Genomic DNA, 401 nt, shown 5'->3' on the forward strand with positions numbered 1-401 from the left:
CTTGTTACTATTAATGCACTGAAGAGGTCCCGAATAAGGATCGAAACGAATACATTGATATTGTTCTAGTGAATAAACTTATTTATATACCATTTTATCCAGTTATCCAGCATTAATAAGGTATTTTAATTTCATATGAAACAATCATTTCTTCGTCGAATCGACATTGATTGGTTGAGCTATTCCTCGCTGGGACATCCGGTAATGATAATGTTGCTGGTACACGTAGAAAATACAAGGATTTTTTTTTAAAGTGTTATAACTTTGACAAAAATAATCGGAGCAGTTTACTTTTTTTTTTTTTTAATTAAAAGGGAAAGTTCAAAATTTATGGTGCTTCCAACAGCGTCCCTCCAAAAATTGTAACAAATTCGTGCATTCCGTTAAAATAGGTAATTTTT

The sequence above is a fragment of the Mycetomoellerius zeteki genome, unplaced genomic scaffold (genome assembly GCF_001594055.1).
Source record: "Mycetomoellerius zeteki isolate Tzet28-1 unplaced genomic scaffold, Tzet1.0 scaffold325, whole genome shotgun sequence".
Taxonomy (NCBI): Eukaryota; Metazoa; Arthropoda; class Insecta; order Hymenoptera; family Formicidae; genus Mycetomoellerius; species Mycetomoellerius zeteki.